Source organism: Nicotiana tomentosiformis, chromosome 9 (genome assembly GCF_000390325.3).
Source record: "Nicotiana tomentosiformis chromosome 9, ASM39032v3, whole genome shotgun sequence".
NCBI lineage: Eukaryota > Viridiplantae > Streptophyta > Magnoliopsida > Solanales > Solanaceae > Nicotiana > Nicotiana tomentosiformis.
Window position 1 is genome coordinate 76,456,372 of NC_090820.1, and position 15,277 is coordinate 76,471,648.

Sequence of the window (15,277 nt, forward strand, 5' to 3'; positions counted from 1 at the left end):
CACCCCTCTTGAGTTTGGGGCAGTCTCTAACCATGTGACATGTATCACCATACTCAAAGCAAGCTCTCGGTAGGCGTGGTTGCTGGGATTGGCTCAGAATAACTGGAGCACCACTAAAAGGTGGAAGTGCTTAGTGAACTAGACGACTCACATAGACTCTACCATGACGGGTTGTAGCCGCAGCGTGGCCACTACTAAATCTTCCTATATCTCGAGGCCTACTGATATGGGGTACCTATATCCAACTCTCGAGCCATGCTGAACCTAATAACATAGTTGAGCCCGTCGATAAATCAACAAACTCACTCTCTGACTGTAGAAACCAAGGCAGGTGCATGTCTGTACAAATCACAGAATCTGACTACATACTTTGACACTGTCATAGTACCCTAGCGAAGCTTCTCAAACTCTACAAGTCGTGCATCCCCAAGCGTCTGGGGAACAAACTCTCTCAAGAATAACTTTGAAAACCGAGTCCATGTAAGTGAAGCTGTATCGGCTAGGCTACCCTCCTCACACACTCGCCACCACTAATATGCTACTTTTGAAAGATAGAAAGTGTGAAAGAAACTCCGCTCATCTCCACAATATCCATGGTGCGGAGAATACGGTGGCACTCCTATAGAAAATCACGTGCATCCTCTGAAGCTAAGCCACTAAAAGTAGGAGGGTGATACCTCGTGAACCTCTCAAGTCTAAGCTACTCCTCCTCAGATGTTTCTGCCCTAACCGCGGGCTACACTGGAACAACATGTTGTACTTGTATAAGCTTTAGGACCTGATCAACATGGGCCTCCTTCTCTGGGGTACGGGCCGCGGGAATCTGAGTTCTACCCTACCCTAAGATATGGCTAGTGCAAGTGGAATCAACCCCTCCTGAGGTAGAGTACCAAACATACTCAAGAACTGTGTGAGGGTTTCCTGAAGTGCTAGGGTGGCAATTGGCACCTCGGGTGTCTGTCCCCCAACTAGAACTACTGGGGGCTCCTCTGTCGCAACTCGGGAAGGTGCTCTGGCTGCACCACATGCCCCTACTCGGCCTTTGCCCTGGCCCCGGCCTCTCGCGACTCTAGCAGAGGACACAAGTGTCTGATCGTCGAAACCAGCAGTGCGTGTCCTCGCCATCTGTGCGAGAATAGAAAGTTAAAGATTCAGTTTTCGAAGTCAACCAATTCACACGATAAGGAATCAAGGGAGTGATGTTATTCTAATAGTTTCGTAGAATCTAGAATATAAGTACAGAAGTCTCCGTAGCGATCCACAAGACTCTATTAGACCTGCTTATGACTCGTAATACCTATGAACCTTGATGTCCGATACCAACTTATCACGACCCCAGTATGTCATGATGGAACCTAACCTCTATGACTAGGTAAGCCTAACATTCAATAATAGCTTGAAACAAGTGGAACTGAGTTATAATCTCTATAGAGTAAGATAAAGTGTCTATTATATCACTGTCTGAATGAAAAAACAACAGGAAGTAAAGATAAAGGAAGGTGACTCCAAGGCCTGCGGATATCGGGCATGCATACCTTGAAGCCTCTATAAAGCAGCGAATTGACGATCACTAACATTCGACACGAACAGTCGTACCTGGATCTGCACAAAAAGATGTGTAGAAGCGTAGTATGAGTACACCATAATGGTAACTAGTAAGTATCAAGCCTAACCTCGATACAGTAGTGATGAGGCCGGGTCAAGACACCTAGTAGGATATAAAAATAGAAAGGAAACGTAATAACAAGAAGTAATAGAAAGCGGGGAATTATGTAAAATGAAACAAGTCAATAACACATGGTAATGAATGGGTTGTAAGCATAGAGATGATATAAATGAAACAATTGGAAAGAAACACAATGATCATATACAGACAACAACTGATGGAACAAGAAATATCAAAACAACAAGAAATGTTCCCACCAAATAACCCTTTGCAACATGAGATAAACAACAAGAATCACAACGAGGTACTGCCTCGTGTAAAATAAGAATTTCAACTGAGGCACCGCATTGTGTATATATCAAGAATCACAATCGAGGTACCGCCTCTTATTCAAAATTCACAATCTCAATCACAATATTTCCTTATACTGCCGTATGAGCCTTACATGTAAATAGTTTTTAAAACAGTTTTCTCGAAATAACTACAAACACTTTAGCCCACCTTATTACGCTGTGTGGCTTCAAGTAATCCCCTTACAAGCAACATGCACATAAGTCCCACCTTATGTCGCTACATGCACACTAACCCATATCCTTATACCGCCGCATGCATGTCAATATCACATCACAATAACAACTCGCACCACAAGTTCCCATATGTCACAACTTATCAATAATCAACAATATAAATGTTTCCAAAACAGTAGCTCATGGCTCAACCACATTGTATACAAGAATATCAACAACAACAATGAATGTAAAATGCTCAACAAGAAAGATGTCTCAACAATAAATAATTTTACCTCAACGTGATACGACTTCCACAAATTCAACACCAATAACTCAAAAATGAGAGAGATAATGTATAACCACGATATTAAATAAGAATAACTCACAATGGAAGAGATAATGTGTAGCACGAAAGACACGGCCATCATAGTTTACTATCCTATGATGGTCAATCTTGTTGCTCTTAAACTTTATTTCTGGAATGAAAAGCATAAACTTGCCTCATATGTATCTTTTATTTCTCCCAATTTAGCATGATTTATCTTATATGCCTTTATTAGAGTTGCTGCTAGTTACATTTTTAAGAACTAAGTGTTTAGGCTGTTAATTAATTCTATGAGTCGCTTGTTACCCGTGTGGTTAAATTCGACATCCATTTGGGTAAGTAAATTATTTTGTTGGGCCTGGAAGGGGCCATATGTGTTGTTAGACTTGGGAACTGGATTAAGGAACACTCTATTTGTTTTATGAGCCTGTAATTTAGGCCTATTATTTTATCCGGGGAGTAAGGCTATTGAAGGCCTGAGGATACCCTGGGTTACTTTGTATTGGGCCTGTAATTGCCTTAGTGGGCCTGTACTTGTTTCAATCTATATTTTATCATCTTTAAGTGTGTATTATTTCATTATGGGCCTGTAATGATGTATAGACAAACAATTGGGGAGTTATTGAAATTTTGGGAACAAGTATACTCTATTCTTGCATAAAATTGTAGAAAACATGCCTATAGGGTCTACATGCTTTATTTTATATTTTGTTTAACGTGCTACACATAGAAATGATGCCTATAGGAAATCACACACTTCACTTGACTTGTCTAATACCTGTACACTATCCAGAGCATGTTAGTTCGAGTAAATGATGTACATGTCTACTACTGTGCGGTATTAGACAGCATGTCTATAGGAGTCAAACGCCTGTAGCTACTTGTTTAATCATTAGAGAGAATGCCTATAGGACGTAATAATACATGTCTTTTCTAATGCTTATCTAGATACCATGACTATAGGGTTTTAACTAATTAATCAGCTGCTTCTGTTACTTTTTATATAAAGCCCCACCTAGATGACATGCCTATAGGGATAAAGTTTTATAAAATCAAGTTCGAATGCCAACTGCTACAAATCATGCCCATAGGATACTCTCACTCGCCTAGAAAGACTATTTATAAAATCAACGTTGTTAATTCTAAGCTTTCAAAATGTTTTACTGCCTTGTTGCGCAAGCAATTTAGATATCATGCCTATAGGGTGTGTAATACTTATAAGCTGCAAATTCGTTGGTCTAAAGCTGTAGTACTGCATGTACGTTACTTGAAATCAGAAACACATAGAAATGATGCTTATACGACTTAACAACTCTAATGCGTCTTAACTGGCTACAACCTAACTTGCCCGCGTGCATTTGTTTCTTATGTGTGGAGGCTAGCTTGGGCCATTTATTGTCTTTATGTGAAGTCCTACATGTTTGAATGTGCACCTAGTTTATATCATTTTGAGCACCCTAAGTAAAGTCTAGAACCACCCAAATAGTAGGTCCAAAGGTTGTTGGACCATAGGCATGGGACGTGTAGTGAACGCATAAGACGCGATCTAGTAATTGGATAGCAGGAAATGATAGTCTGTGCCCACTGAGTAATATGAGCAACCCCTACCCTAAGGGAGTTGCGAAGTATTAGTTATGTTGCACGGGGTGATCCTTTAGGCTAGAAAGCATATGACCCCCTCCTTTATATGTTTATTGTTTGCACTTCGTCGCTTGAACTTAGAACGATCATGTAAGCTATAAAGACTTGTACTGATTATATACAACCTAATTATGTGCAAATCTCTTGTTTACATCATAGTAAAACTCTTAAATTCTTTATCTTATCTCATTTATATGATCACATGGGACAATTATAATCAGATAATCCCACATAGCGTAAACTTCGGCTAGGACCCACAATTGTGGACCTCAAAGAGTTCCTAACACCTTCTCTTTGAGGTAATTTGAGCCCTTTCCTAATCTCTGCTGACATAGACTAGTTAAACAAAATTATTTGAAGACAGGTGCCCTAATGCACCTTAAAAATTGTTAGGTGGCGACTCTTCTCTTTTAGCACCCGTTTAAAAGAATTGTCACATTTCGATAGAAAAGGGGCGTGACACATGGTAACATGCATAACAACACAATTCGCCAGGAATGGTCCCAGTTATAACAGCACAATCCGACCGATGTGGTCACAAGAATAAAAACACAATCCCCCAATTTGGTTTAATAACCCGACCAGTCGTTTTACGCTTTAGCATTCCAATCGGTGGATTGAGATTTTGAGTAGGTTCATATTATGTATTATGACTTGCGTGTATGGTTGGTCTCGGTTTTTGAGCGATTCGAGATTGATTTGGAAGAATGATTCTCGTTTTAGAAGAGTTGAAGAGTTGACCAAGGTATGACTTTTGGGTAAACGGACTCGGAATAGAATTTTGATTGTGCCGATAGGTTTGTATGATGATTTTTTACTTGTACATATGTTCGGGTTTTTTTGGGAAGTTCCTAGAAGAATTCAACACTATTTGTCAAAAGTTGGCAATTTGAAGAACTTAAGAGTTCATAAGTTTGACCAAGAGTTGACTATCATGTTATTGAACTCCAATTGATATTTCGAGACTATGGATAGGTCTATATAGTTGAATTGAACTTGTGTGAAAATGTTGAAATTAATCCGAAGTGTTTAAGTGTGATTCAAATGCTCTTTTGAAAGAATGGAGATTTAACAACTTAAAAGAAATTCTATTCAGTTTGGGCCTCGATTCTTGGCTGTGATGTTTCTGTGGGTGTTTTGAGGCTTGGGACAAGTTTGGATAATATATTTGTACTTTTTGATATAATTTGATGGGGTCCCGAGAGGCTCGGGTGTGTTATGGATCATTGGTTGAGAAACTAATTAAGGATTTGAACTTAGACCATGGCCAATATCGTGTTAAGATGACTTTTGCGGTGTTTTGCGTGCGCGAGCAGGTTCGTATCATATTTTATGATTGAAATACATATATGGTTTGTGTCCAGGAGGTTCCGAATGAGTTTTGTGCTAAAACGAAGATTTTCTTATTGCTGGCTTTTTTTCTGGTGTACATAATTACGAAAATACCGTTTATATCCCTGAAATTTTCAGATTTCCTTTAAAACTTCAAAACATCATAACTCCCTTATTTTAAGGCTAAATTGGGTGATTCAAGAGGCTATCTTTGGCGTAATCTCGTAAGAATTATATTGAGATTATCAAACATGAGTTTCGGGATTATCTAGGACCTAATTCGAGCAAGGACATCTGCTGCGTTTTGTTTTTCTTGTTTCGGAATGTAGTTACTTTTTCTTGCAAGGTTTTGGAGCTCGGTTTTGGGCGATTTTGGAGGGAATATTAACTACTTGGATTGGGGTAAGTATATTTTACTCAGATTTGTTATTATTTCATGATTCCAACTTCGATTTTAGTGTTTGTTTAATAATTTGAAATGGAGAAATTGGGGACTTGAGTAAACATTTCTAAAACATAAATTGATGGTTTGAAAGCCGACTTCAGGTCGGAATTGAATGGTTTTGGTATGGTTAGACTCGTATCGAAATGAGTGTTTAGAATTTGTGAGTTTTGTCGTGTACTGAGGTGCGGGCCTAGAGTTGACTTTTTTATTTAGTTAAAGATCAAATCTTTATTATGCGAAATTATTTTCTATGGCTTTTATTTATGATATTAAGTTATTTTGGCTAGATTTGAGTCGTCCGGAAGTGGATTTTCACGGGAAGGGCTTATTAATAGATTGATGTTGCTTGTTTGAGGTAAGTATCATGCTTAACTTTGTGTGGAGGAACTACCTCTTAGGATTTGGATTAATTGGGTAATTTGAATTATTTGGAAGACGTCTACACGAGGTAACGAAGGTGTACATGAGCTTATATGTGGTATTTCGACTGGTTTAGACTCTTAGTCTATTTCATGCATTTAATTGACATTATCATATCATGTTACATCTTTCATTGTAAACTACTCTTATATGCTTTACTTGACGTTGTTAAAACATGTTCTATCTTTTGTTGTCAAAATTGCTCTTATATGCTTTAATTGTTGTAGTTACCTCTGTTATTGTCATGTTACCTCTTTTATTGTCAAATTATTCTTATTTGTAGTTGTGATTACATGATGTCTTATCGTGTTAAGTCATTCCCATGAATTTAGACGTGGTTACCATTTCGTACTATCCCTTTCATTGCTAAGCTTATGTTATACATTTGAATTGGAAATTGTCATTCTGTGGAAATACATTCATTTTGAGTTATTCAAGTTGATGTCATGAAAACTATTATCACATTGAGGTTGAAGTTTTTGATCATTGAGATATCTTTCCTTGTTGAGTAATTCTCGCTCATTCTTGTTATTATATGTTATGGCAACATTGATATTGTTGATTTTGGCAAGTTGAGGCACAAATCGACCTTTGAACGACTCGAAACTAGCCAAAAACAACTCAAAAAGATCAAATAATGTCCAATGAAAAAACCCAATTGATAAAGATCGGATTTTTAATCAAATACTCAAAGTCAACCAAAATCTCAAACCTAGGACCGCACCCCAGAACCCGACAAAACTTATAAATTTCGACAACCCATTCAATTACGAGTCTAACCATACTAATTTCACTAAAATACGACTCTGAATCGATGTTTAAAACTTAAAAAGTCACTATAGGAAAATTTGGACAAAAACTCCAATTTCACTTTCAAATTCATCAATCAAATGCCAAAATCATAGATAGATTCGTGAAATATAATCAAAGCCGAGTAAAAAATACTTACCCCAATCCATATGGTGAAAATCCTCTCCAAAAGCGCCCAAATCCAAGCTCCATAGCTCAAAATGTGATAAAATAACTCAAGGGCCCGAAATAGAGTACTTATAATCAATGCTCAGATATATGCATCGCGATTGCGGAAATACCATCGCGATCGCAAAGAAGAAAATAATTTTCACTGCCCTGAGACACTCTGCACGTTCACGAGCCTACTCATGTGAATGCAATTCCCACATATGCCAACGCTACGCGAATGCTGCCAAACACACGCGAACGCGAAAGAGAATTCACCACCTCCCAGCTGCCCAGTCTCACCACTACGCGACCGCAGTTCTTCATCCGCGAACACGATGACCAAGACCCCAAAACATATGCGAATGCAAAGTAGAAAATTCCCAGTTCCAGACTTTACCTTATGCGATCGCGTTTGCATCTTTGCGATCGCGAAGAATAATTGAGGGATCAGAAACCAGCAATGAAATCATGAAGAAAATGGCCCGAAATCAATCTGAAACACCCCCGAGCCCCTCTGAACCCTATCCAAACATACCAACAAGTCCCAAAATACAATACGCACCTACTCGAGGCCTCACATCTCACATGACAACATCAAAACCATGAATAGCACCTTAGATCAAACTTTACGAACTTTCAACTTTCAAAACTTGTACTGAAACATATGAAATTAACCCGGAATGACCTTAAATGTTTTACAGAAGTTCCAAATGAAAAAATGAACCTATTCCAATTCCCGGAACAACAATTCGAACCTGATATAATCAAAGTCAACTTTCAGTCAGATTTTCAAATTTTTCCAAATAGTGCTGAAACTTTCTAGAAACATCCAAATACAATTTCGGGAATACGCCCAAGTCCAAAATCACTATCTGAACCTAACGGAACCATCAAAACTCTGATCCGAGGCAAAATACATAAAAGTCTAGCTTTGTCAACTTTCCAATATAAATATTCCTAGTTGAGAATCATTCTTCCAAATCAATGTTGAATCACCTGAAAACCAAATATCGACGATTCACACAAGTCATAATACATCATATGAAGCTACTCAAGACTTCAAATAAATGAACGGAATGCAAATGCTCAAAACGACCGGTCAGGTCGTTACATTCTTCCCCACTTAAACATACGTTTGTCCTCGAACATGCTAAGAGTCGTTCTGAAGCCATCAAATCACAGTGTAAACTCACCATACATATAAGACTGACAATACAACATAACTAAAGATCCTTACGTCAACCTTAGTCCGTAAACCTTAGAACTCAATTTCCATCATCCAGAATTCATTACAAGACCCGAATCTCGGATCTACACATTGTATAAGTATTCATAATGTTTTATCAAGCACAACCATAACCCAATATTTAATCACATGATATACCGCATAACTTGCATACTCATAGCAATAATTTTTTATCATTGTAGCTGCTCAAAAGTAGACTCGGTACCAGTCATGGTGAAAGAAACATGAAAAAAATCATAATCACTCATCAGATCAACAAGTCTTTGAACTCTCGCGCCCGACAAGGACCATAGCCAAATTCTAAGATGATTGGTGACATTATTCTTTCAAACATACTGTAATCAAATCCAACAGCACTCGTTCCAGGTCTAATACCGTCATTTTATCCAGTACAAGCTTCTCAACCAACATGCCACACAAATCTCATCTATAGCCACATGCCATACAATCCGTGCACTAAGAAGCATCAACTCAAATTCACCCAAAAATGAAAAGTGAATGAGATGAGTGAGACTTGTCCCACGAGCTCAACATATACCACAAGCGCAATGCTATGAACCTATCACACATAGTTGAACCAGAAGACACAGATCTAACACAAAAACTTATATCCCATCCTAACTCCGCTGCAGTGCGTGACCTAATCCAAACACCAGTCCACGTGAAATACCTCGAACCATGATGCTCAAAATCAACAACCATGTGCATGTCAATAACAAACTCACGACGTGTATAGTGACCATAACCATGGAGAATCAAATAGCACAATATACCACATCCAAAGACCATAACCAAGGCACAACCAACCATTCAATACTCCAAAATCCATTTCGCTTGAATTTCGCCACAAGGCCTAAACAGAACCGCATCATGTGCAAAATTAGCCAACAGATCACCACCCATCGAAGAGCAATGCCTAGGATATATCAGAATACGAACAAGCTAAACTCTAACTGAATGACACACCCCTCAACAATAACCATCCTGAGTCAACAAATCCGGCCCGGTGTAGAATACAAATCCTCATTAGGCTTACCAATGGCCTCTAAATAAATTCCAATGCTTCGTAAATAAGTAGGTAACCTTTGTAGAGATCCACTAGAACCTATCTGCAACATATACCATCAACTGGCTACTTGGCCATATCTTTGCAGTCCAGAACCAAGAAACAATCTGCCTCTAAGACTCCCAGTATACCAACCACAAGAATACAAAAGAATCACTAGATCTAATCTCATCACCACCACTCAAATAACTGACACATCCTTCATACATAATCATTCCGCAAGAAATACTTCTATAATTATTTCGTGCCACGTAGGAAAATCCAAACATCAGTAGTCGATCAACCAGGCGAGTACCGCACTACCAATGAAGTATTCGGAAATCAAAACCCAAGTCGCCTTCTGAGATGCACACCCTTCTTAGGTAATACCAAATAGTAATAGCATTCATCTACACATCTGAGACCGCCTATGCTGTCCAAATTTCATGACCTTCCATTCAAAACTGAATCGTAACCTTATACATGCAAACCTCAATCCCACACGACACACCGCATCTATCATACCATCAAATAAAATAAGAGAATCTAGTTATAAATCTCTGAGTCACAAGAAGGAGTACATACTAGATCTGCCATAAACCTATTACCTGAATCCTATCCAAGAGAAAATTATAACATGCAACATACCCCTCATGCCGGTAGAAAATACCATCTCAAACCATGGTAGAAATTATCGAGAACTCTACGAAAAGCATATGCACAGAACCAAGCCATCAAAACTGAATCCCTCTAACTCAACCAAGTCACGCAGGTTGCCAAACCCAAGAGTATTACCACAACGTACCTGTAGAGACTCACCACATCATAAGAACTAAAAGAACTGATTATACTCATTACCATGTTGATCTGATCTACCACCAAGTTGTCCTACTTCTCCGAGTTCCTTCCGAATTGCGTTCAAGTTATCACTCCTCCTTGCCATAATACCACGATCCTCCATCAAAACTCATCACCCGAGATCCTAGCATGAAATCACGTTGTCTTAAAGCCCATAAGCCATTGTATTCCTTCTTAAGCACCCAAAACGCCGCATCCGAGTTACCCACTCTGAAGAGACCTTATGTGAACCCGAAGTTGTTTCTTTAACCTTTTAAATGTTGAAATATAGAATCCATAATGATAAAAGAAATACCACGAATACCGACATCATACAATGAAAATCTCAAATCTTAGCCATATACAAATTTGGAAAATTTTCAAATGCCACATATGGATCTTAAACAATTTAGAACCTTCTCGAGATTTATCCACCCCATTCAAATCTCAAATGCGCCGCCGAACGAGCCGAATGACATGTGCTCCATTAGCACACCAACACACAAAGAAGTAATCCATACCTCTAAGCAACCTAGTGAATCCCTTTTCTTAGTACATTACATCCACCACGAACAACACACCTAACCCATTCTAAGACTTTCATATATCCATAACGTGTAATATATCATGCATCCTGAAATTTCCTTGCTTAAGTCATCCTTAAAACCAACCTCTGCAAGTCATAACTAATCCACAAGTATGCCTTAGATCGAAACTAATACAACAGAGAATCATGCACTTAAATCGTCGATAGCAGAATGTTCTACTTGGCTCGAAGACATTTAACAAAATATCCGATAACTCATAATACCCATACTCTATTACTGCCATAATTTTTCACGGAAATTCAACTAAATCCTTCATAAGCTCATGCAACATAAACCTTAAAATACCTTAAATCATCTGATAAGCTCACATTCACCCTCGTGACAGTCAAATCAACTTTCTCAATCGATCCAAACTCAATCGCAAAACATATAACCCACTGGTATAAAGAAACTCTCTACACAACATCATAAGGTTCACACATCCATAGACCGACCCACATGAGATAATTTACCTGCTTAGCCTCATATTGGTATCTCTCTATGCCCTTTCATGGCCACAACTACTACGCAATCACTTAATCTTCTCAAGTCTGAACTCGTCAACACAACATGAGGATCTACGTCTTTCCACAAATGATCGACATGAGAGAACTCTCAACACGCACATCGCTCGAGACTATAAAACACATCCAGAAAATCAAGCACCTATAGTCCTTTTTCACATCCCAAGAAAAATCTTCTAGTTATATCAAAACCATCTGAACACATACCACAGTCAGAATATACTAATCACATAGTCACCCAACCAGTCACCGAGCACTAAGTCCCACTCCTAGGGACACTACCGGACATATAAATGCAAAATAACATGCTCACACAACTAGGACCACCGAGCCTAAGCTGCGGTCAAAACCTGGCCTCAAGTCCTCCAGACTGCCCCATCATCAAAACACAAAAAACACATCTTGCACTTCATCCATGGGATCATAAGTCGTTGATGCACAACTAATATCGAGCGCTCACATAACATACGAGTGAGTGGAAGAATTCAAAGAGGTACGCTTCAAGCTAAATCAATGTCCACACTATAAGGGAATGAAAGATGGGAAGTTTATCCTAGATGTCCTGTAGCCTCTCGAATATATGTATGGACCTCATCATACCGATCCGCAAGACTCTACTAGACATTTTCTCATGACTCATAGAACTTACGAACCTATTGCTCTTATACCAACTTGTCACGACACAAAATCTAACTAGTCGTGATGGCACCTAACCCAACCCACTAGGTAAGCCAAATAACAGTAAACACAATTTAATAATAAAATTAGGTGTCAAAAGTGAATTAACTGAATCCTTATAAAATTCCCAAAGGACTTGTAGTACAAGTCATGAGCCACTAAGACTTAGATTTACGAAACTAAAATGAAATAAATACATCTGTTTGGAATGTAAATGAATAAAATTTGAATCTAAAGCTAACAAAGACAAGTGATAGACATAATTGGAACGCGGGTACATCTTCAATGTCAGCTCCCGCCATACACAATAGCATCAACTCAACGATTTACACGTAAAGTGCAAAAGTGTAGTATTAGTACAATAGATCACATGCACTCACGAAGTAGCCTAACTAACCTTGGAGAGGTAGAAGAAGCAAGAAATATAAATTATATTCACCATCACCTGTACATTTCATAATTACAACACGTATAAACAACAACAATAACGGCCTAGTGTATTCCCATAAGTGGGATCTGGGGAGGGTGAGATATACGCAGCATTACCCCTACCCTGGACAAGTAGAGAGGCTATTTCCTATACACCCTCAGCTAAAGAAAAGATGAAAGAAGCACTGATATCAAGTAATAACAATACAAGATATTTAGAAAACTGAGACTAAGATAGCAAGATACAAGATGAACGAAGCAATGATAACAAGTAATACAATACAAGATATGTAGTAATAGCCATCTAAGGGTAAAATAATACCATACTAACACTAATACTACTCGAACAATAAGACATGGGGAAGCACTCTACTGGCTACTAACCTTATACCCTAATCCTCAACCTCCACACCCACCTATCAAGGGTCATGTCCAATGTTAGATCAAGCTGCATCATATCCCGTCTGATCACCTCTCCCCACGACTTCTTTGTCCTACCTCTACCCCTTCTCTAACCCCCTCCCCAAAGGACAACCTCTCACACCTCCTGACTGGGGCATATATGCTTCTCCTTCTAATAAGCCAGAACCATCGAAGCCTCGCCTCTCTCATCTTATCCTCCACGGGGGCCATTCCCACCTTGTCCCTAATAACTTCGTTCCTAATTCTATCTAACCTAGTATGCGCACACATCCATCTCAACATCTTCATTTCAGCAACTTTCATCTTCTAGGCATGGGAGTTCTTGACTGGCCAACACTCTGCCCCATATAACATAGTCGGTCTAACACTACTTCGTAGAACTTACCTTTAAGTGTCAATGGCACATATAAATCCCATAAGACATCGGAAGTGAGCATCCACTACATCCACTGCGCTCCGATATGATGTGTGACATCCTCATCTATCTCCCCATCACTCTGAATCACATACCCCAGATACTTGAAACTCTCTCTCCTAGGAATGACTTTAGTATAAAGCCTCACATCCACATCTGCTTCCTGGATAACTCCACTGAACTTGCACTCCAAGTATTCTGTCTTGGTCCAACTCAACTTGAAACCTTTAGACTTAAGGGTATGTCTCTAGACCTCTAGCCTCTAGTTAACACCACCCCACATCTCATTAGTCATAACTATGTCATCTGTAAATAATATACACCACAACACCTCTCCTTGAATCTGTCGCATCAATGCATCCATCGCCAAGGAAAATAAATTCCAACAAGTATAGAACAGATATATGATCAAATAAGGAGATCCTAGTGAAAACCACTTTGATGCTCATAATTCTTTGTTCTAAAGTGTTCCACTCAGTCAACAATCCAGATATAAGGAAGATATGGAAGTAAATCAGGTAAACAATCAAGGAAATTGCAAGTAAAGATGAAGTGCAATAACCAATTATGAGCTTGTTGCCGCATGCAACCCAATCCAAATAATAGTAACCAGCTCGCCCAGATCTCACATCAACCAGAAACCTGTCGACTTCTCACAATTCGTGTGTACACCATCAAGAGAGAAACATGAGAGGATGACCCTAGGGGATGGATATGTATCCACACGATGCACAGATAACTCACATGCTGCATGGATAACTCACGTGCTAATAATATCAAACGCACGGAGAACTTACGTGCTTCACGGATAACTCGCGTGCTATAATAACAATATCTAGATCCGCACAGATAACTCATGTGCAAATATCACAATCCACCCAGCGTGGTCACAAGCACAATGTTATAATCTGCCTGGCATTGTCACAAGCATAACAACACAATCCACTTGGCGGAGACACAGGCATAATAACCCAATCCACTCGGCATGGTCACAAGCATACCAACAAAATCATCCCGGCGTAGTCATAGGCATCTAGTCCAAATAATATCACAATATATATCATATTTCATGCTCCTGGACTGGTATAATAGCATATTCAAGTGTAGGCCTGTGCAAAGTGTGCTATCAAAGCTCAAATCGAAAATTTCGTCACAGGAATAGCAATTACCAAGTTTATTCAGAGAATTAGTCTCTTTGTAACCTCAAGCATGGCTCAAATAGTTCACAACAGTGTTACAAATATCAGAAGCATCATAGCATGAAGCTTAACAGTAAATTCAAGGCATATCATAGCCTAAGCACTACCCCGAGCATGGATAAATACCCCAGTGCTCGCACATGTGCTCAATCCCCACACATATGCGCACCCATAGCACGTAGATATCACAAATAATTCAGGCAACTAGTGCCTCAACCAATTTTAGATAGGATACTTATCTCAACTAAGCCAAATCACCATCGAGCAATCAAAACAATACTCTATAAGCTCCATCCAACACAAATCGACCTTCGAACAACCCGAAACTAGCCAAAACAAACTCGAAAACCTCAAATAATGCCCAATGAAACAAACCCAATCGATAAAGGTCCAATATTTAATCAAATATTCAAAGTTAACCAAAACGTCAAAATATTAATTTATAAATTTTGACAACCCATTCAAATACGAGTCTAACCATATTAATTTTACTCAAATCTGACTCTAAATCGATGTTCAAAACTCAAATATTCACTTTAGGAAAGTTTAGACAAAAACCCCTCAATTTCTCTTTAGAATTCATCAATCAAACGTCA